Source organism: Trichechus manatus, unplaced genomic scaffold (genome assembly GCF_000243295.1).
Source record: "Trichechus manatus latirostris isolate Lorelei unplaced genomic scaffold, TriManLat1.0 scaffold00002, whole genome shotgun sequence".
Lineage (NCBI taxonomy): Eukaryota > Metazoa > Chordata > Mammalia > Sirenia > Trichechidae > Trichechus > Trichechus manatus.
This window is the reverse complement of record NW_004443938.1, coordinates 27909456-27932129: the sequence shown is the minus strand read 5'-3', so window position 1 is coordinate 27932129 and position 22674 is coordinate 27909456. Positions and strand designations below refer to the sequence as shown.

The following is a 22674-nucleotide window of genomic DNA, read 5'->3' as shown; positions in this document are numbered from 1 at the left end:
GACACCATGGCTTGGATCAGGCGCACCTTAGTCCTTAAAGTGACATCTTTGCTTTTTAACACTTTAAAGAGGTCTTTTGCAGCAGATTTGCCCAGTGCAATGTGTTCTTTCATTTCTTGACTGCTGCTTCCATGGCTGTTGATTGTGGGTCCAAGTAAAATGAAATCTTCGACAACTTGATTCTTTTTGCTGCTTATTGGTCCAGTTGTGAGGATTTTTGTTTTCTTTATGTTGAAGTATAATCCATACTGAAGGCTGTAGTCTTTGATATTCATCAATAAGTACTTCAAGTCCTCCTCACTTTCAGCAAGCAAGGTGTGTCATCTGCATGTCGCATATCAGACCCTTAATCACGTGTTAAATCCTGTCTTGATACTGTTTGTATAGGAAAATCAGAGTGGACTTGAATTATTTTGGTTATGTCTCTTTGTTGTTGTTGTTAGGTGCCATTGAGTAGATTCTGCTCTGTCACATGAAGTCCATATGAGCTGGAATCCGAATTGACAGCAATGGGTTTAATTTTTGGATAAGGTAGAGAAGTGTGCGTATTTGGAGAATGCACACATATGCTTGCTCTTGTGCGTCGGGCTGGCCGTGCTGAGTATTTGGTGTGGATAGATCTTACTCCGGGGGAGTATTTGTTGTGGGACAGATCTTATTCTTGGAAGAAAAACCTGGTGATCTACTTCTGAAAACTCAGCCATTGAAAACGCTATGGAGCACAGTTCTGTTCTGACACACATGGCGTCACCATGATTGGAGTGAACTCTACAGCAACTTTTTAAAAAATAGTTTGAAAAATCAGACTTGCTTGTATACCTTATTCATCCAGCAGATGCTTATTGGTCAGTTGTTTTTTCTAGATGCTGGGCTCAGAGGTGAGCAAGATATGCCTCTGTCCTTGAGGTGCTCTCAGGCTAGTTGGGAAGAAAGGCATAAATGGACATTCCTGCACAAAAGCCAATGCAGAGTACGAAAGGAAGGCAGCAGGAACATAAAAGGAGGAGGGACTAGCTCTCTTGGAAATAAGGGTGGGACCTAGTATCAGAAGGCTCTAAGGGGAGGGGAATTTGAGGCCCTATCTTGAAGGATGCATAGGAGGCAGCCTTGTGGACAATGAGGAAGAGCATTCCAGGTTGATGGAAAAGAGCAGTGGATTTTGAGTATGTAGCTGGTAGTGGAAGGAGCCCTGGTGGCGCAGTGGTTAAAGTACTCGGCTGCTAACCGAAAGGTTGCCAGTTTGAATCCACCAGCCGCTCCTCGGGAGAAAGATGTGCCCGTCTGCTTCTGTAAAGATTTAAAGCCTTGGAAACCCTATGGGCAGTTCTACTCTGTCCTTCAGGGTCACTGTGAGTCGGAATTGATTCGATGGGATTTGACGGCAGTGGGTTTGGTTGTCTTTTTAAACTGGTAGTTGAGGGTCCTTGGGGTGTCAGGAATGATGGGTAGGGAGGCTGTGGGTGTAGGTTGGGGTCAGATTTTGAAAGCCCCTTTGAAGCAGGTTGAAGGGTTTGATCTTTCCCTTGTAGGGAGTCACTACAGGATTTTAAGTGGGTTAATGACTAGCTCAGATCTGTTTTTCAGACAGATAAGTTGGTTGACAATATGAAAGATAAATTAGCAGAGAGCAGAGTTAGAGGCAAGAGGCCAGGTGAGAGTTGTGAAAATAATTAATTATGGGGCTTGGACCAGAATGATGCAGGCGGAGGTGGAGTAAAGGATTTGAAGGATGGTAGGCAGTTAGTATCAATGTATTTAAAGCTTCAGTGTAAGATTCCCTTTTATGGAATTTGTTTTGTTTCTCAGTCAGGGGTATAGTTTTTCAAATCTTGATGCAGTTGAAGTTTTCAGCATTTTCAGTTATTAGCTTTCCCTCCAGAATTAATTTCTCAACTTGATTAATTTCTTACCATTTTAAAGTTAGTTCCATTCCTCAGTGGACTACTGCTGTTTTTCTCATATTGCTTCTTGGATAATTTATTTAGGCAACTTTGAAATAAATTACATTTCAATAACATTTGAATTTTTTTCTCTATGTTGTTAGTTGCCATTGAGTTGATTTCAACTCCTGGCAATGTCACGTGTGCAGAATAGAACTACTCCATAGGGTTTTCAAGGCTATGACCTTTCAGAAGCAGATTGCCAGGCCTCTCTTCCGAGGAGCCTCTGGGTGGCTACTGCCAACCTTTTGGCTAGTAGTCAAGTGCTTAACCATTTGTACCACTCAGGGACTCCTTTTTCTATCTATGTATCCTTAAAGAAAAGTCATGCTTTAGGAAAATGTAGATTAATGAAAATTAGAAAGTTTATTCATATTTATTTAGTAAAATATAAAGATTCTTTGAAAAGGTAATATTAATCTCAGCTAAAACATGAAGATAATCATCTTGGACAGCTAAAGGAAAATCTGTATGTGAAGAGAGCCTGGAACACTATTTCAGAGGAACTTTAATTGAAGAGTAGAATGTTTAATGTGATGCTGTGAAAATAATGTCATCCTATATTACTAATTTCAGCTTCAACAGATAGGATAGAGTAAATGTAGATTAAAAATAAATTAAGAGCAGATGTTGAGAAATACCTTTCATTCAGGGAATAATTAAGTGGTGGAAAGGTCACTGGAGTTCAGTCAACCAAGCTTGGATGCTCAGAAATCACAATTATTCAGGTAACAGATGCTTCTCTAATGGGATGTTTCTCTGTGGTGCTCATCTGTGGAGGCTTTGGGAATAGGAGAAGGAAGAGGCTGTTGTTGTCATACTGTTTTTCTCGTAAGTTCCATCCTTCATATCCTTATATTCAGTAGGCTTACTTTGAATTCTGAGTATATAGCTGGGATTTCACATATGGTAGCTCTCTTAACCTTTAAGATAAAACAAAAGATCTTATTTAAAAACTCTTGCAGGCATTGTTGGGTTGTGTATTGTTGCCACCTAGGTGGTTGATTTGCCCAGTTTAGGAACCTCGACTATAAATCTAGCTTTCTTTAAAACTCAGCTCTAGCTTATGATATGAGGACCATTAGGGAGAGACTTATTTGTCTGTCTGTATCTATGTCTGTCTATCTATCTCTCCCATCTATCTATCTGTCTTGTAAAAGACATTTTGAATAGCATTTTGTTACTTTGCTCTTACTGTACGTCAGGCACTCAGACTGGCACAGGGTAAATAAGACACAGTTCCAGGTGTCAAGTACCTTTTCATCTAGAGAGGGGAAGAGATTAAACAAGCAAATACACAGGTTTTAAAGCAAAATATCATGCTCGTGAGGTTGTGGGAGGAGTACCTGTTGTTCAGGGGGCTCTGGAAAGGCATTTGGATGAATGGACATCCAAGCTGAGATCTGAAGAATGAGTACAAGTTAGAGAGTGGGAGAGTAGGGGTGGGGTGGGGAGAGCTGTTGGGATGGAGGGAATTACTGGCATACCAGAGGTATGGAGGTGAAAACTGAGAGTCACTCAGTATGGCTGAAGGGAGTGTAAGAAGTAAAGATTAAGGCTGGAATGTTTAGCTGAGACCAGTTAATGATGAGTCTAGTAAGCCACTGTAAGGAGTTTGGATCTCATCCTAGGATAATGGTGAGCCTCTGAAAGGGTTTAAGCAGAGGGCTGATCTGGTCAGATTTGCTCTTTAGAGTAGCACTCCTGCTACAGCGTGCAGCATGGATGAAGGATGGAGTGGGTGGATGGGGCAATCCTAGAGGCCTGGAGGATGCTGTGACCCTGTTATGGTCAAAAGGTAAGAGATAATGTGGACCTGAATTAAGGCTATGGTACTTGGGAGGGAGGGGAGGAGAGGGTTTGAAGGCTTTAGGTAGGTGATAGACCTGACAGGAAATGGTGGTGGTCCTATGGGCGATGGATGTTATCGAGAGGGGAGAATCCTGGATTATGGCTTCAACACCTGACAGACAAGACATTCCTATTAAAGTTTTAGAGGGTAGGAGGTTGGTAAGAGGCTAATGAGTGAAGTTCTAGATTGAATTTGAGGGTTCCTTATATGTATATGTATAAAACCAAAATCTGTTGCCACTGAGTTAGTTCTCATGGTGATTCCATGTGTTTCAGAGTAGCACTTGCCTCCACAGGGTTTTCAATGGCTTGATTTTTTGGACGTAGGTTGCCAGGCCTTTCATTTGTGGTACCACTGGGTGAATTTGAACCGCAAAGTTTTCAGTTAGTAGTTGAGTGCAAACTGTTTGTGCTACTCAGGGACCTGTATCTATGTCTGTTTATATTTACACACACATGCGCGTGCACGCACACACACACACACACACACACACACACACACAAAGTTGAGAGCTCAGAAGAGTGGCTTGGTCTGGGGCCACATCCTGGAAAATGGAACGCTAGAGTCTTGACTACTGTCTTCTGTTATGTGTGGAACTCTTTGAAAGATATACTTAACTTTTCATCAAGAGCTGTGTTGCATATTTTATTTCTCATCATATTTTCTGAGATTTTGACCCAAGAATGAGCCTTTGAGGAAGGGAGAATTTGAAAGACAGTAGATTATAGCCATGGAAGATGAGGAATTAAGAAGTGAGTGTTGATTTTTAATGCTGTTAGCAGATGTTCGTACTTAACCCTTGGGAGTTGACTGTATTTATCTCCCCCAGTCTTAGGTAGTGGACTTGTAGTTGTTGCTCTGGCTAATCTTTTTGGCTTGGGAGAGGGGAGAGGTTCGCAAGAAACCCTTGCAGTATATACAACATTTTGTACATATGTGCACCTGGACGTTTTCTGGGAAAAATTTTCCACACTTTTTATTACACTCTCAAAGGAATCCTGTGACCTTCCCAAAGGTTAAGAATTAAGAGGGGAATAGTGACATATTATGGTTGTGTTTCCTGTGGTGTTGCTGCTTTTTCTGATGGAAATTATCTTGGCAGTCCAGTACTCTGGCTTGAGTTTAGGGTCCTGCGCTATTGCTGCAACTCAAATTCTGGTTCTTATTTTGCTTCTGCTGTCTCAGAGGAAAGCCCTGATTGCTTGAATTAGCAAGTTCAAGTACGTAGATACGAAGTTTGAAGGGCAACTTTTCTTGTGAGAATGTTTGACCCAGTTTTGCATATAATGAATTTTTATTTGTTGATGAATCTTTCCCTTTTGTTGCTAAAAGTAGCAAATAATCAGACATAAATTACTAATTAACAGTCTGGTTCAGACTTTTTTTTTTTTTTTTTTTAAATTAATGGAACTTAGGCTTCATCAAGCTCAGGTGGAGTGGGTATTCCTGTTTTATTTCTTCTAACATCAAAGCTAATTCCTTTTTCAAAGATGTTGATATATTTGTCACTTAAAAACAGGGCAGTCAGACTCTCCCCTTCTCATAAAGTATAAGTAGTGATTCCCACCTGAGAACACTGCTCCCCTGCCGTCCTCCCCTGGGATTCTTTTTCTCCCTGCCTTCTCATACTATTGGAGAGGTGAGGTAGTGACACTCTTGTTCCTCGTTTCATCCAGACCAGATATCTCTCCTAATCGAATTGTATCACCAACTAAACCTCTAAACCCCATTGTTGAGAAGTCACTCCCTGCCTGCATCCCTCCCTCTTATTTTTTGGTGATGTTAACTTCTGGTTCACCATCATGCTTTCTAAAAGTTACTCTTGTTTCAGTGATTTCAGTGTGAACATAGATGATCCTTCCAATTCCCTGCCCTCCCAATTTCTTGGGCTTCTCTTTTCCAGTGATCTTGTCTTCTACCCTGGTGGTGATAGCCTGGCCTTGACCATGTCATCATTAATGACTGCAGCCCTTCTGTAATCTCGACTTTGAGTGTTGCACTTTCTGCCCCCATGCCTTTTATATTTCTAGCTCACTCCCTCTTATAACTCCAGCATTCTCTGACTCTGTCGTGGTCTATGGTCCATTAATCCTACCATCATGACACTGTCACCCACCCCCTCATGTCCTCTCTTCGGTCTTAAATTCCACAGCCAATCAGAGTCACTCCTTTGTGCGTACCTTCAATTCTCTTGCCTTCCTTGTTTCATCACAGCTGTGTCAAACTCCACGCCTGGTTAAATCTCACTCTCCACCTACAATGTGCCTGTCTTCCTACAGGGGAACTGGCTGGAGAAAAACACACAGCCCTAATCCTTGTCTCAGCATAATTCATGGTCACAAGTGAGAGCTTAATGCTACTTGGCAATCACTCTCCCATTGTCCTAGATGATTATTTTATACTGCCTCCTCCCTCCTGAAACATTCAAACCTTCCTCCCCATCCTGACTCTCAGCTTATGACCTTGCCTGTGATTGTTCTAAATGATTGTTCTAAGAAAATTGAAGTAAACCAAAGAGAAATCCGACAGCTCCAACACTCCATCTATCCCCAGCCAGCCCTGTCCAAGGCCGAAACCACGTACATGGTATCCTATCTTCTCTTGCTTACTCAAGGACACCTCCCCTCTCTCTCCTGCATTTTTTTAAGTTCCCTCTGTGGTGGATCATTTCTATCAGATACAAACATGCTATTTTTCCTATTCTAAAAAAACTTCTACTCTTGATCCCACCCCTCTTGCCAGCTACCATCCCATTTCTCTATTCCACTTCTGGAAGATTTCCTCAAAAGAGTGTTATAACTGAGATTGCAATTCCCCTCCTTTCATTTGCTCTCAAAACCACTTGAGTCATGTGTAGTCTTTAGCATTCCACTAAAACTGCTCTATCAGAATTATTAGAGGCTTCCATGATGCAAATCCAGTGGCCAGTTCTCAGCTCTCCTCTTACTTGTTCCCTCAGTAGCATCAGCACAGTTGATCACTTCCTCCTCCGTGAAACACTTTCCTCACTGGGCTTCTAGGACACCCACCCTCTCCTGGTTTCCCTCTCATTCTCCTTTGTGGGTTTCTCCCCTTAACCTTGGAGGGCCCAGTCCTTAGACCTTGTCTGTCACCACTCACTCCCGTTGTCATCTCACCAGTATCCTGGCTTTAAATACCATCTGAATGCTGTCTCAAATTCCCATCTCTGGCACAGGCCTCTCCCCCTGAACTGCCTACTTGAATTTCCAGCTGCCCACTTGAAATCCCTACTTGGAAGTTCAATCTGAATTCCTGATCTTCCCCCTTCCCAAGATGCTCCACCCACAGTCTTGCCTATCTGCATTAAAGGCAGTTCCGTTCTTCCAGGTGCTCAAACCTTGGAGTCATGCTTGAATCCTCTTTTTGTCTCATGCTTACATCCAATACATCAGCAACTCTATTTTCAGAATACTGTTTATACAGAATATGACCATATTTTACCATCTCCACTGCTACTACCGTGGTCTGGGCCACCACTATTCTTGCTGAATTTCTGTAAGAGCCTCCTCATTATTCTGCGCTAGTCCCTGCTTCCACCCTTGTCCCACTAAGGTTGGTTTCAACCTTGCAGTGAAGTGATCCTTTCTAAAACATCAATAGATCATGTCACTCGTCATGGATTGAATGATGTTCCCTAAAATATCCGTCAACTTGGCTAGGTCATGATTCCCAGTATTGTATGATTGTCCACCATTTGTCATCTGATGTGATTTCCCTGTGTGTTGTAAATCCTATCACTATGATGTCAATGAGATGGATTAGCAGCAGTTATGTTGAGATCTGCAAGATTAGATTGTGTCTTAAGCCAGTCTGTTTTGAGATATAAGAGAGAGAAGCTAGCCGAGAGATATGGGGAACCTCATACCACCAAGAAAGCAGCACCAGGAGCAGAGTGCGTCCTTTGGACCAGGAGTTCCTGTGTGGAGAAGCTCCTAGGCCAGGGGAAGATTGACGAGAAGCACTCCCTCCAGAGCTGACAGAGAGAGAAAGCCTTTTCCTGGAGCTGACGCCCTGAAGTTGGACTTGTAGCCTACTAGACTGTGAGAGAATACATTTCTCTTTGTTAAAGCCATCCACCCGTGGTATTTCTGTTATAGCAGCTCTAGATAACTAAGACATCACTCTAAGTTCACAACTCTACAGTGACTCTCATTTTACTTATAATAGAAGCTCAAGACTGTACAGTGACCTACAAGACCTTGAAAGATCCTGCCCGGCTTCATCTTCCCTCACTCATTTGTGCTGATTGTACACAGCAGTCTCCCTCCCAGCTCAGGCGGTTCCCCCTGCCTGGAACACTCTTCGCTTAAATATCCATATGGCTAACTCCCTCCCATCCTTCAGATCTTTGTTGAAATACCACCTTCTCAATGACTTGCTCATTTTAGTAAAATGGCAAACCCTCCCTTCTCTAGCACCCTCTACTGCTTTTACTGGCCTTATTTTTCTGAGTGCTTATTGCCCTCTATAATTTACTTGATTGTTGTGCTTATTGTCTGTCTCTTTCCGCTAGAATGTAAACTCCATGAGGGCAGGCATTTTGTTTGGTTTAAATCTCTAGTATCTAGAACAGTACCTAACACATAGTATGTACTCAATAAATATATGTTGAATGAATAAAGAAATTGCATTTTTTGCTCCTTCCAACAATTGGTGTATACCTAAGACAAATGCCAGTTTAATCTTTATTGTACGGATTGACTGATTAGCTCCAGTCAGTCTTTGACTGTTTCTCCCGTGCTGGTTGGCAGATCACTTGATGTTTCCAACCACTGCCATTGAGTTGATTCTGACTCATGGCAACCCTATGGGTTATAGAGAACTACTCCATAGGGTTTTCCTGGTTGTAATCTTTATGGAAGCAGGCCTTTCTTTGTGGCTTTGCTGGGTGGGTTCAAACTGCCAACCTTTTGGTTAGGAGTCCAGTGTGGACCAGTCAGACTTCAAATGGGAAGACTAAGGCCATTGCCATGTGTCAGCGAAAGGCTGCCAACTCCCTTTCCTTTCACACAGGGTTTTGAACCAGTTCATTTTGGTTCAAACCCCTCCTGAGAATTTGCATTTCCACACCAAATATATTGAATCAGAATCTACATTTTAACAAGCTCCCCAGGTGATTCTTTTGTATAATAAATTTTGAGAAACATTGCTCTACTAGTGGTTCTCAGAACTGGTCCCTAACCAGCTGCATTAGCATTCCTGGGAACTTGTTAGAAATACAGATTCTCAGCAGGAAAGCAACCAGTTGGAAGTGCTGCTTTCCCAAGATGTCCTTTATTCTTAGGTTATGTTAATCTCTCTCTCTCTCTTTTTTTGGCACGAAAATGCTCATTTAATGAAATGATGGTGATAGTTTTTCAATACCGGGGTGGGAAGCTTTCTTCAGATTAAGTACTCCAAAAGGGCCCCTATATATAGGGTGCTTGAAAGTAAGGATACCAGTACTTTGGTATGTGATTTTGATTGTTTTTTTTTTTTCCTTGTTGCCTGGGAAGTCTATTTGAAAACAAGTCTTAGAAGGAAGCTCATCTTAGGAATGTGATAATACACAGTTGCTCTCTTTAAAGCACGGCTGATAGGAGGGTTGTGGCTTTCTATACATCAGGGCTAGGAGAGGGGTGTGTGAGTGATAGATAGTCTACCCCAAGCTCCTGAGGGTCCTTCTTGGTTTTGGGGACACAACTTAAAACCAGTGCTTTAGATGCTAAATTCTAGAAAAACTGGGTGCTCTATTAAAAAGAAAGCATTTACTTGGTGTCACAGAGGAGATAGATTGTGCTTTTGGGTCTGCAAATAACCAGCTTTGTGACCTTGAATAACCAAAGAACAAAACAAAACAAAAACCAAACCCATTGCCATCAAGTCGATTCTGACTCATAGTGACCTTATAGGACAGAGTAGAACTGCCCCATAGGGTTTCCAAGGCTGCACATCTTTACGGAAACAGACTGACACATCTTTCTCCCATGGAGTGGCTGGTGGGTTCGAACTGTCAACCGTTATGGTTAGTAGCCAAACCCTCTAACCAGTGTGCCACCAGGGCTCCTTGTGACCTTGAATAAGTTACTCAATCTCTCCTTGCAATTAATTGATTTGTTTGTAAGGTAAGGAGTGTAGGCTAATGACCTCACACTGATAGGTTTATAAGCTTAGGAGAGACAAATTGTTAATGCTTAATTGTAAAAGCTGTGCTAGCTAAAGGTTGTGTTCTATTACCTTCTTCCTCATTATTGTAATTTCAGTTTAGTCTGTCCTGATCTTGTGACCTTTCCAGATATTTTATACTCTTGGATTCTTAAAAGCAATATTGCTATTGAGATTATAGAAAGGATTATATGATAGCATTTGGGATAAGCATTTTATCTATAAATTGGGTAAGGTATCCAGTATAGTATGATACTATTTTATGAAATATTTGAAAAGAATAAGAAAAATCCTACAAGATCTAAAATTTTTATTAGCACTCTCTTGTATAGACGTTATACAGAGTGGTTCAGGGTGTACAGATGGTTTTGTATCTAAACTTTACCACCTCTGCTGGCTGTGTGAACTTAAGCAAATTGCTTAGCCGCTCTTTGCCTCAGATTCCTTATCAATAAAGTGGGCATAGTAATCGCACCTAATTCCTCACATTGTTGTAAAGATTAAATGAATTAGTACATATGAAGCACGTGTTGGTTGCCATCACGTCGATTCCAACTCGTTGTTATTGTTGTTATTAAGTGCCGTCGAGTTGGTTCCAACTCGTAGTGACCCTCTGTACAGCAGAATGAAACACTGCCCGGTCCTGTGCCATCCTCACAGTCGTTGCTGTGTCTGAGTCTGTTGTTGTAGTGACTGTGTCAGTCCATATCGTTGAGCATCTTCCTCTTGTTCGCTGACCCTCTGCTTTACCAAACATGATGTTAATTACTATTGTACAAATACTTATTGTTAATGTGATTATATATTTCATTCCAGTATTTTTAAATAAGCATATAAAATAGTTCTAATCATATTGTGCAAGCAATATTTGTGCTTTTATTTCTTAAATATGGTCAGAATTTTGCTTTTTTAATTTTAATGAGAAGACATTCTAGAGTAGACTGGACATTTCCAGGTCATTTTATAGGCCTTGGAATGTGACGGTTAATTCTCATGTGGAACACTTTTTTTTTTTTTTGGTTCTTGTATGTTTTACTATATATTTGATATCTTTTTCCAGTAGGATTTTTGAAAAAATAACTCTGTGTCCATATAAAATCCTTCCTCCCCTTCTCCATTGTTTTTTTTTCTTTTCCCTTTTTGCTAAGGCTTGGGTGCTATATTCTTTTGGCTGGGATCAAAATAGTTCACACAGATATCAATGCCTTAGGTATACCCTCCAAAAATGTAATTTATGACTAGTTTATTAAGATAACTTGAAAATGTATTGTTGCCATCATGTCAACTCTCACTCATGGTGACCCTGTGTGTGCAGAGTAGAACTACTCCATAGGGTTTTCAAGGCTGTGACCTTTGGGAAGCAGACCTCTAGGCCTGTCTTCCAAGGTGCTTCTCGGTGGGTTTGAACCGCCAGCTTTTCAGGAAGTAGTTGAGCGCTTAACCATTTCTGCTACCCAGGGACTCCAGAAAACCTCAAAATTCAGAGGCTCAAATAAGATCACAGTTTATTTCTCTCACCTTACAGTTCAGAGTTGGTGGTGTAGGGTGGGTAAGCACATGTCCTCTTGACCTCTGCTCCGTGAAGTCTCCCAGGGATCCTAGTTCCTTCTTCCTTATTCTTCTTCTATTCTGCAGTTATTTCATCTTCTTGATTGAACTGGCCCCAACACTATGTCCAAGTTCTAGTCCAAGGAAAGGGGAAAGAGGAGAAGTAAAAAACAAATCATTTCCTTTTTAAAGACTGTAACCCAGAGGTTGCATACATGATTTATTTTCACATCTCATTGGTTACAGCCTAGTCACATGGCCACAGCTAGCTGCAAGGGAGGTTGAGAAATGTGGTTTGTGGTGAGGAGGCCAGGTGCTTAGCTAAAACTGTGGGGGAGGGGCTGGATTTCTGATCCTAAAAAGAAGGAGAGAATGGATAATAACATATGTACTTTTATAACAACTTTACAGGCCAGATTTGAATAGAATTTTCCAACTCCTCGGAGTTCTGTGCCAGAACGTAGTGGTAAGGGGACAACTGGCCCCTGGTGCCCAGCCTAGGGAATTTCTCTTTTGCTTTCACATGCTGCTCCATTCTGCACTGAGAAGGGCTTTGTGTACAGTGTGTGGTCACCTGGCCAGACCTCCATGGCCTCCCTCCCTGCTCCACCTTGCACACAGCGGTGTGGTCCCTCCCTTGGGAAGAGAGTGCAGGTCTAAATCGAGCAGGAAACGCTGGGTCCTGGGTACCTAGATCAGGCTTAAGAAGGGAGTTCATGGGCTCTGGCTGCACATGTCCTCTTGGTCTTGTGATCTCCCCAGCCTGTGGAGAAGGGCGGGATTGGACTTTCTAAAATGCAGGGTCCAAGGTGGGGCCCCATCTTGCCTAGGTCTAAGGGTGATACTGTAAAGAGAAACCTTACATTGATTTTACATTGATTCAGTTGTTAAAATTTTCCACTTTTCTCCTGCTTCTGCTTCATCAATAGTCACATTTATCATTTATAACCTACATATTTTATATTTAATCCACTAAGAGTAGAATACCTTTTGAAATGAAATGGAGTATCATTTTAATGGGTGGTAAGGGTGGGGAAGGGCGGAGTGAGGGAGGCTGAAGACTATTCTCTTGTTTAGCTTCATGTTTTCAATAGCTTCAAAAAAATACCATTTCAGTGGCCCTTGTGATTGGGTGGCAGCTTGCCCAGACTAGAGGGAGCCAGTGTTGGGAATGAAAACTAGATTCACTTTGAAAATACAGAAGAAAAAGTGACTGCACAAGACATAGGAATGTGCTTGATCACTGGGTGCTCTGGCGGAGAGTGAGTGAAGCAACGCCGCGGGTTTGGTTTCTGCATTCCCCATCTGCTGAGCCTTTCAGCACTTCCCCTGGCCTGGCTGGCCTGGACCCAGAGCTCTGCTTCTAACTGATCCCAGGACTGAGCCACCTCTGTGCTCACAGATCACGACAACATGCTGATGAGAAGTGCATGTGAAATCTAGCACATGTAGCTGCTACTGGGTTGACCCAGCAAACCATCATCCATTCAGTTTAGGGATGGGTTACGATACAAGCTCTCAATCCCTTATCCGAAACCCTTGGAGCCAGATGCGGTTCAGAATTAATAATTTTTTAGGTTTTACAAAGATTGTGGTATGAATATTTTCAGTAACCTCATATGCCTGTGAAAATTGGACAATGAACAAGAAAAACTGAAGAAGAATTGATGCCTTCAAATTATAGTGTTGGCAAAGAGTATTCAGTATACCATGGACTGCCAGAAGAAGGAACAAATCTGTCTTGGAAGAAGTACAGTCAGAATGCTCCTTAGAAGCAAGAATAGCGAGAGTTGGTCTCACATATTTTGGACATGTTATCCGGAGGGACCAGTCCCTGGAGAAGGACATCATGCTTGGTGAAGTAGAGGGTCAGCAAAAGGAGGAGGACCCTCAATGAGATGGGTTGACACAGTGGCTGCAACAGTGGGCTTAAACATAGCAATGATCATGAGGATGGCACAGGACTGGGCAGTGTTTTGTTCCGTTGTACTTGGGGTTGCTGTGAGTTGGAACCGACTTTATATCAGCTAACAATAACAACAACAATGAGGTCTCTAGGTGGCACAAATGGTTTGTGTTTGACTTCTAACCCAAAAGTTGGCTGTTTGAACCCTCCCAGTGGTGCTGTGGAAGAAAGCCCTGATGATCTTCCATAAAAGGATTGCAGCCAAGAAAACCCTATGGAGTAGTTCGACTCTATAACATATGGGGTCCATGAGTTGGAATTGACGACATTTTTTTTATGGTATGAATACCGTATATTGCATAATATCTTCATTGGAACTCAAGACAGCGCCCTGTAATTCCAAAACCAACAAATCTCAAGCCCGTTGCTGTCGAGTTGATTCCGACTCATAGCGACACTATACGACAGAGTAGAACTGCCCCATTGGGTTTCCAAGGGTGGATTCTTACTGCCAGCCTTTTGGTTAGCAGCTGAGCTCTTAACCACTGCACCACCAGGGCTTCTATCCTGTAATTAAATATATTAATATTTCTGCGGTTAAAATGTATGACTATTTACACTAAGTGGGGCAAAAACAAAATTATAAATAGCCTCAGGGCAGTTCAGGTCATGTTTTGTTGCCAAACGGGTAATGAAAATACCTTTGGTTTTCAGAGCTTTTCAGATCCTAGGGTTGTGGATCAAAGATTGTGGGCCCGTGATGGCGAACCCTTTGCCAGCATTTACACTGTGCTGGACACTTCACATGTATTGCATCTTGTAGTGCTCACAACAGTCCTAAGAGGAAGATATTTCTTTTTTTTTTTTTTTTACAGGTAAGGAAACTAAGGTTTAGAGGTTCAGTAACTTGCCCAAGATCAAGAGGTGGCGCTCACGTGCCAACAGAGACCAAATCCCAAGGCCTACTCACTTGTGCTATAAAAATGTTGTAATATTTGCTTCTTTGAAACTTTGAAACATACGTTGGCTTTACAGATTCCTATTTCACATTTAATGGTAGCTGAAAGACAGTGTGGTACTAAAAGTGCCTTTGGATATAATCACCCCTCGTAACGTTTCTTAAGGAGGAAAATGCCTCTTCAGTTCAACCAGCAGGGTTAGGAAGCAGAGTTCTTGTTCTTGCCCATATCTGTAGATTGTCCTCCTCTGGCAGCTTCATAGCCACTTCTTCCAGTCTGGCAGGGGCAGCAGGTCAGGGCACTGTTACAGGACTGGATGGGAAGGTGGGCAGGACTTGGGTGAAAAGTAGGGAAGAGAGGGGAAGGTTAGGGTGTTTGGTGTGGATAGAAGAGGTAAACAAACAAACAAAAAAAAACCCAAACCCGTTGCTGTCGAGTTGATGCCAACTCATGGGGGAACTGCCTCTTGGCTGAGGTCTGGACGCTAGCTGGGTAGGGCCCACTTCCACGCTCTTGTTTCTGTTCTCATAGCAGTCACCAAGGGGTCCCTGGAAGAAGGGAATATCAGGGAAGTGGCAAGTGTGGTGTGTATTAGCCAGGGCCGTTGCTTGGTGATATTTTGCCTTTGTATTAGGCCACAAGGCCCTCTGGGTGAATAAGTGGACAAAGGCACCTTCTCTGGAGAGACACAGTCCACTGGACACATCACTTAGTGGACTGTGCCTTTGTGCAAAAAATAATGCCCGTTCCTTGGAGCCAGTGCACCCCATTTGCCACCCTGGCCTGGTGCCTTTGTGCATTGGACAGACTTCATAACTGCATGTGGCAGCTCGGCATTAGTAGGGATCTGCCAGAAAAGCACATTGTGTATATTAGAATCCTGGGAATCTTTTTGTTACTACTATTGACAGGTGAGGGCGCCGTGGCTTGGTGAGCTGCCCAAGGTCATCTCAAGAGTTGGTGGCTCATGGCACCATTGCTACCCTGGTCAGATTTATCCCCTAGGCATTGTTCTCCGAAATGGAAGAAGACAGCTCAGGGATTTCAGGATATCTTCCCCCCAAATGTTTAGTTCTTGCTACCTTCTCACCCTTCATTATTGTATTAAAAACTGGATGGATTAGTCTTGGCTCTTAATTGTACATATGTGGCGATTGGTGGTTCTTACTGACACGCTAGCTCTCCTTCATGTAGTCTGTGTCACTGTGGGCTTGGTGGCGGTGCCGTTCAAGTTGGGAAATGCAGTTCGTGTTAAAAGAAGACATCGGAAATTAGAAGGCCTGGGTAGACGGATTAGTGTACCAGTCCCTTTGTTAGCAATATTGTCATTGCATTACCTTCGTTTAAAATTAAACTCCTTCTGTTAAACTTTTACTTATGTAATGTGTAGGTCCAGGAGTCTTAGCCAAAGTCAGTGTTTTTTTACAGGAAGTATCTTGATATACATTAACCTTTTAAAATTGCAACCAGTTAGTTACACCATAAAAGCTAGCAATGTGTGAATTAATGGATTGCTTGTTCAACGCAGAGCACATGAGGAAAATTAATTTTAAATTGAGAAAGTATTTTCTAAAAGAGTGGAGGGAGGTAGGGAGCTAACTGTATGGGCTGGGCCTTTTCAACTACATTATTTAATTTACTCACCGTAATAATTCTATGAAGAAGATATAATTGTGTCTGTTTTATAGATGCGGATACTCCTGAGTTATTAGTCAGGTCTTCTAGTAAGTGTTTCGGTTATATTTTAAAGAGTTATATCCTATTTTATTCCACGTTCTTACAGAGTCAGATAAGAAATGGAATTCTTAAAAAAATCAACAAAAATGCAGAGAGGGGAAAGATGAGTTTATTAATCAGATTAAGAAGAGTTAGTACACAAAAATTGTGCTTGCTTTATATAAATTACTCTATCCTGTTGTTGGAGTCACTGGGTAGTGTAAACGGGTAGCGTGCTCAGTTGTTAACAGAAAGGTTGGAGGTTTGAGTCCACCTGGGACACCTCAGAAGAAAGCCCTGGCAATCTGTTTCCAAAAAATCAGCCATTGAAAGCCCTGTGGAGTGCAGTTCTATTCTGGCACACATGTGGTCTCCATGAGTTGGAAATGACTTGCTGGTAACAAGTTTTTTTTTAAATCTGTTGTTAGACTTTGGATGTATATTTATCTCAGTGTCATATTAGGCAAAGGAGAATAATTAGTTATAAGATTGACATTGTCCATTAGTTTTCAAAAAGACACTTGCTAATGTGAAACACAGTTTTGGTTTTTTTCCTGGCCTGGAGGCCCCAAAAACCTTTCCCTGAGAATCTCATAAACGTGACAGTGGAATGTTATGAAGGACCCTCTCTCTCTAGCTGTGAGGTGATAACTAGATTAACAGAACTCTCACTGGTGAAGCCCTTACTGTAGACCAGGTGAAATACACAAAGTTGTTTTAAACATAGAGATAGGAGGAAGTTCCCTGGTGATTTGCCCTAATTCAGGAGTGAATTTAAACTACTTATTGTAGTATTTTGGGAGATTATCAAATTGTTGTAATATGAGATAGTACCTACCTTTACTTTTCTTTTCATAAATTTATTTTTTTAAGGTGGTCCTCAGCTTTCCTGTCAAGGAACCCTTCGATATTTGATCATATTTCAGTGTACTTTTTTTCCACAGTTGTATAGCGACAATTGTGAGGAGGGTGCAGGACCGACCGGGCATTGTTCCGTTCTCTTGTACATGGGGTCACTGTGAGTCGGAATCGACTCAGCAGCACCTAACAACAACAGCATAAATATTTCTACTTCCATCATACCTCACAGTCAGTAATTCTTGACATAAGCATTCCTTCTAGACTTTGTTCTTTGCTCCTTTCGCTTCCTGGAAATAGCTTCCAGATGGAATAATTTTCTTTCAAACCCCAAGTTCTTATGTTTTACTATTTATTGACCTATTGTCGCTTTTCTGAGTTTCGTTTTTGGCTGAGGTACTCTGCTTTTAGGATTTTTTTAAAAAAAATATGCTCTGTAATATATACTGAAAACACTTGGCAACTGTTATGAGGCTGCACAGAAATACTGTTAACGATGAAGTGCTCTGGTTTCTCTATCCCTCCCAATTCTTTAAGGAAAAATCTTTCTTTAGCATATTCCTTCTCTCTTACTCCGTTAGATGTATTTAGAGGATAGCAAGAAATAAGGTTTTGCTTCGTTCAATTCCTTTATAACATCTATTGAAAAAATAGAAAAAAACCAAACTTGTTTAGACGTTTTTTTAATTAAAGAAAATTTTGATAATGTTTAGTTAGGTTTTTGTCTCATTACTAGTTCATATTGTTTTCTGAATTAAGCCACGTGCGTTTCACCTTTTTAAAGTTGTGGCCCAGAGTTATGAGTCTGTCAGTCAAGGGGCTAAGTTGTGGGTCTGGCATTTTCCTTGGGAGGGCTGGTTTGGGGCATGCCAGAGTGTTTCTGTACTTCCGTGTTGCCTTTTGCCAGAGACCTTGACGTTTAGGGCTTTGCTGGTAACATGCTTTGAAATTATTTGTTTTAGGAGACATTAACTTGGTACTAGGAATTTAGGTTATTGCTTCTGAAGAGTAACTTGGTTGACTAATATGCTTCTGTTTCCAGTCTTTTCATTGTCATTTCTGTAAATATGGAACCTTGTAGGTTTTCCTGTAGAATTTCATACAATGTAAGGTAAGAAGGTAATGTAAGAAGAAAGCATTCCCTGGGTGGTGCAAATGGTTAATATCTCGGCTGCTAACCAAAAGGTTGGACACTCCAGTTGGCCCAGAGGAGCCTCAGAAGAAAGGCCTGGCAGTCTACTTCTGAAAAATCAGCCGCTGAAAACCCTTTGGAGCACAGTTCTACTCTGACATGCGTGGGGTCACCACAAGTCAGAATTGACTTGACGGGAACTGTTTAAGTAAAAGAAAAATAGTCATCGATTGTACCATGTTAAATGGACATGCAGAGTTGTGAAGATTCCATGAGTTAAAGTGTTTGGCTAATATTGTTAGAGGCCATTGCTCTTGTCGCTGTTGTTGCTTATTGTTCTTTCCTGCCCTCCCCTTTCCTCTTTGCATCATTTGCTCTTGACTTTCTGCAGCTGTTGGTGGCGACAGAGGGTGCATCTCTTAGCCCAAGTGACCAGGTCTGCCTGAATGGACTCTGACCCGTGTTTCCAGACACTAAATTTGTTGGAGTAAGCCTGATGCACAGACATACACGATTGGACATCCTGGTTAGGTTCCACAGTGTAGGGAGAAAGGGAAGCAGCAAGGGAGGCAGTGAGGAAGCTTACAAGCTAAGGACAGAGAGGCCTTCTAGAGCCAAGCACAGCTTCTCACAAGTGGGATACAAAGGGAGGTAAAGACGTTAATTAAACGTTAATCAAATGTTAATCAAACAAACGAGTGCCGCTCTTCCTTTCACTCAGTGTGTGAGCTGTCAGAGTTCAGGTTGATGATGGACTAGCATCAGCCTCATTTAATACAGAGCACATTTCCCTGCGTCACCATTTAAAAATCTGCTAGGTACTTTCCCAACTCGTGAGATTATGTGTGTGCTTTATTGACCAGCCTCTATCATTGCCTTTTCCTGCTAATGGAGATGGAGCGGGGCTTGGGGGTGCTGTTTGAAAGAACTCAAGTACGTATGCTGTATTGTGCATCAATGGCCGTGGGGCCACAGATGCTTGGATCAGCTGATAATTTTCAGTAGTCTCTGTCTCATCATATTAAAAACATTTGCACATGTTATAGTGTTTGCTCAACTTTAACTTGAAATACCATATAAAATAATTTGGTAGATAAGAAGCATTACAGTAATAAGAAGGGTAGCTGAATAGTTTTTGCATGCTCCCTATGCCAGCCACTGTTTTACTTGAAGCATTTACTGATTAAGGTCAAAGACTATAGCCTTCAGTATGGATTACACCTCAACATAAAGACAACAAAAATCCTCACAACTGAACCAATAAGCAACACCATGATAATTGGAGAAAAGATTGATGTTGTCAAGGATCTCATTTTACTTGGGTTGACAGTCAACACGGATGGAAGCAGCAGCCAGGAAGTCAAACGATGTATTGCAATGGGCAAATCGGCTGCAAAAGAACTCTTTAAAGTGTTAAAAAGCAAAGATATCACTTTGAGGATGAAGGTGGACCTGACCCAAGCCATGATATTTTCATTTGCTGCGTATGCATGCGAAAGCTGGACAGTGAATAAGGAAGACTGAAGAAGAATTGATGCCTTTGAATTATGGTGTTGGCAAAGAATATTGAATATACCATGGACTACCAGAAGAACGAATAAGTCTATCTTGAAAGAAATACAGCCAGAGAGCTCCTTAGAAGGGAGGATGTTGAGACTTCGTCTAATGTACTTGGGACATGTTATCAGGAGGGACCAGTCCCTGGAGAAGGGCATCATGCTTGGTAAAGTAGAGGGTCAGTGAAAAAGAGAAAGACCCTCAACGAGATGGATTGATACAGCGGCTGCGACATTGGGCTCAAACATAGCAACGATTGTGAGGTGGCACAGGACAGGGCAGTGTTCCTTTGTGTTGTACATAGGGTAGCTATGAGATGGAACCTCACAACAACAAATTTATTTACATACACATACACTTACCCACATATATGCATGAGTTTGTATGTATATATGTATTTTATATGTCCATATATGTATATGAATATGAATTCATTTAATTCTCATAACAACCCTGTGAAAGAGGCATTTTTATTATCATCCCTATTTGATAGTCAGGAAAGCAAGGCACAGAGTGGTTAAGTAACTTACACAATGTAGCACAGGAAATGAGCGGTAGAGCTAGAATTTAAACCCAGGCAGCTGTGCCACATTCTTAACTACTAGCCTTTAGTACTTCTCAACGCTTAGTCTCTAATTCCGAGCAAATAATAATTGAAGACACCTAAAGCTATTTTATTACAAGAAAATCTAAGACGCTCTACAGTTTTTTAAATGGAACCTGGTTTCCATTGTTTAAAATATATAGGCCTTTGCTTGGGACTTGGCTTTTTGTTGGTTAAGTAGATTTTAGTTGCGTGGGTGTTCGCATGGCACATAATCTTTGCGATTCCCCACAGTGTGCCCTGCATTTGTTTTTAGGTGCAGTTGAGTCAGCTCCACCTCCAACTCATAGCGCCTTTATGTACAACAGAACAAAACGTTGGCCGGTCCTATGCCATCCTCACAATCGTTGCTATGTTTGAGCCCATTGTTACAGCTACTGTGCCAGTCCATCTTGTTGAGGATCTTCCTCTCTTTTGCTGACCCTCTACTTTACCAAACATGATGTCCTTCTTCAGCGATTGGTCCCTTCTGATATCGTGTTCAAAGTAAGTGAGACAAAATCTTGCCATCCTTACTTCTAAGGAGCTTTCTGGCTGTACTTCCTCCAAGACAGATTTGTTTGTTACTCTGGCAGTCTCTGGTATATTCAATATACCTGTGTTCGTGAGCGCTCATTGACTATGCTCAATGGATTTACTGTTTCTCCTCTGTGAACCTGTATCTCACTTAATCCCAGTAAACTTCTGTGAGTGGCCTGAGAGATGCATGGCAGGTGACTTTGGTTGACGTTCTTTGTGGAGGCATTTATTTTCCTTTGTGGAAATTGGGAATTAAAGGAACTTTGAAATGTTTTCCACACTGTAGGCCCGTTAAAGGAAACCGATATCTTGGTGGGGAGAATGTTGGAGAAGAAGTAAAAGTGGATTTCATGGGCCATTTTAAGTCACTGCCTTGAGCAGTGCTTGGTGCATAAGGACTCCGTATGTGTATATAGGATTAACAAACGCCTTATGACAAAGGAGAATGTGTAGTTTGGTTTTGAGCTTCTTTCTAGAAGGCAAATCCTGTTTAAACGTGGATAGTGGCATTATTTGGTTTGCCTAGCAATTCAGGGTCTAATGCCTGCACTTAAGTTAACAAAGAGGTTTTTAACTATGAAGGATAACCTTGGTAATTCATAAATTTGATGATTGGGTCAATTATGTTTGCTATGGTAGGCTATTAAATTGTCATGACTGCTAGGTAGATTGTGGATTAAATTCTATAAATGTTATTGGTAAATATTCTAACATCATTCATCTCCATTCTTTTTATCAAGACTGATTATTATAATTGACAACATTATTAGCATATGAATGAGAACAGAACAGTCTTCCCTCTCTCAAATGAATGGTATGATAGAAGAAGGAGGGAAATTGTTGAGATAGTCTATTTTGAATATTGGGGAATATTAATATTCCTTGATCAGAATCCATGCAACAAAACATAGTATTTATTTTGCCTTGAAGTTTGCAGTCACTTAGTAGTAATTACTTTTACTTTTTACTTTCACTTTCTCAGAAACCTTAAGGTTTAAAGTAAATGAAAGATCATCTTACTAAATTTTTTGCTTTCTTTCTCTCCATTCCTTAGTACAGTAAAATCTGTGAAAGCTGTAACATGTGTAAAGCAGATACCTGTCAGAAGGAAAACTAAAATATTTCCCATTAATAGAGATAGAAAAGTGGTAAGACAGAAAAAGCCTGTAAGACATGGGAGACCCAAGTTCCGGCTCTCGTAAGTTTCACTGTCTCTTTTTGTGATACATGAAAATGTACCACAATGTGGGTAAAATGGTCTTTATGAGCTTCCCTAACTCCTGTGAAGTAATCAGACTGGCAGTGTGTGAGCTTCTAAAAAGTTGGCAATTGTATGACTATACTGGAAAACATCACATTTATTAGCTTGCGAAGTTTCCACTCTCTTAGGCAGCCACAGACAGTCCAGCTGTGATGTTCTTTGTTGTCTAAAGAAAGGTCTTGAAAAATTATTTCTGTTATATCGGGATGTCACTATTAGCAAAATAATGTGTTCCCTCTCAGCCAAGATGGGGATTGCTTTCTGTGTTTTCAGAACTTATAGGCAGGCCTCTCTATTGGTTGTGAGGCACCTTAGACAGCTGTGGATTATTAGGGTGCTATCCACTGAGTAAGGAGACCTGGTGGTGTAGTGGTTAAGCGCATGGCTGCCAACCAAAAGGTTGACGGTTTGAACCCACCAGCTGATCTGCAATAGAAAGATATGGCACTCTGCTTCTGTAAAGATTACAGTCTCAGAAACCCTATGGGGTAGGTCTGCTCTGTCCTATAAGGTCACTATGAGTCGGAATAGACTTGAAGGCAATGAGTTTTTTTTTTCCCCCGTTGAGTATTTTTTCTTTCATTATTAATGTTTTTGATATAGTTTTAGACTTTTTCTTTAGTAAATATAGATGAACTTTGGGTTTCTGAGAGTTTA

At 41.4% G+C, this 22674-nt stretch overlaps 1 protein-coding gene and 1 long non-coding RNA gene across 6 annotated transcripts in view; one reads left to right on the top strand and one right to left on the bottom strand.

The window, feature by feature from the left end:
* The window catches only part of LOC111820176 (uncharacterized), a 16748-nt gene extending 4276 nt beyond the window's left edge, over nucleotides 1-12472 (bottom strand). For both annotated transcript variants that reach the window (XR_002823723.1, XR_002823724.1), the window contains exons 1-2: nucleotides 11476-12472; nucleotides 2582-2863 (exon numbers count right to left, since the gene is read on the bottom strand). This is a non-coding gene — a long non-coding RNA (uncharacterized LOC111820176). The remainder of the gene's footprint in view (nucleotides 1-2581; nucleotides 2864-11475) is intronic.
* The window catches only part of UTRN (utrophin), a 627344-nt gene that overhangs the window by 26865 nt on the left and 577805 nt on the right, over nucleotides 1-22674 (top strand). The gene's annotated exons all lie outside the window — the stretch shown is intronic.